This window comes from Echinococcus granulosus (genome assembly GCF_000524195.1).
Source record: "Echinococcus granulosus chromosome Unknown EG_S00015, whole genome shotgun sequence".
Lineage (NCBI taxonomy): Eukaryota > Metazoa > Platyhelminthes > Cestoda > Cyclophyllidea > Taeniidae > Echinococcus > Echinococcus granulosus.
This window is the reverse complement of record NW_020170395.1, coordinates 1028335-1029322: the sequence shown is the minus strand read 5'-3', so window position 1 is coordinate 1029322 and position 988 is coordinate 1028335.

Below are 988 nucleotides of genomic sequence, written 5' to 3'. Positions count from 1 at the left end.
TCGGGAGAAAATTCAATTGGGGTGCCGCTAGTTCGTGGGTGGTTTTGAAGGCACCGACTACGTTGTGGTGACTGATGCAGAATAGTAGCCTAGGGGAGTCTGAAGACGATGCCTGGAAGAGGAGAGGAGCTGTATAGTGATTTGACACCTTGTTTAACTGTGCGATCAATAACGTGGACACTTCGGTCTCTGTAGGTTGCACATTTGCTCTGTGGCACGGTTTTCGAGCCATGCTGGTAGCTTCTCAGCTCTTTCTTATGTTACTAGCTCCTGTTCCTTTATGCAACATTGCCTTATCACAGCTAAATGAAGACTGTGAGTGCTACAAGCCGACAAAGAAAGGATGGTTAAATCTACTAATAAAGACTTTTTGAATACAGATATGATTCAGCATTACAAATATCACTGCGTACAAATGTTTAAAATGGAGGTGAAAATATGGCAAGAACAGAGATAATAATTTCCAGATTATTGGCATAATTGCAACTAGTGGAGATGTGCTACATTCTTTTATCCATCCGAGCGATGTCAGCATTATGGAATGATTTTCAGCAACCCACTTCTGCATCTTAACATTGATAGCATTTATGAATTCAAGGTGTCGAAACGACCTGGTGTTAGCAGAATATTAATGTGAACAGTACACCAATTTAAGTGGTTTTACTTTGGCCTTCGGAAGCAGTAGTCAATCCAACAAATCAATCAAAATTTGAGGACCGGTAACTCTACAAAACACGCATATGGGTAATTGTTGTCTTATAAGAAAATAATAACTGCCACAGGTAGGAAGCCAATAAGAGCTCCCACAACCTCTTAGTTCACAAAATAATTTTATAGCAGTGCAACTTATTTTTACAATCCCTTAAATAGCACTTTTGTGATTGAAATAAAGTCTGCTTTGGATACTAATCTCAGGTGACCTAGAGCCCCTATTCAATCTGTAGCGTTAGTAGTCCTCAACTAGCCCATTGATGCTTCTGATGGGCGA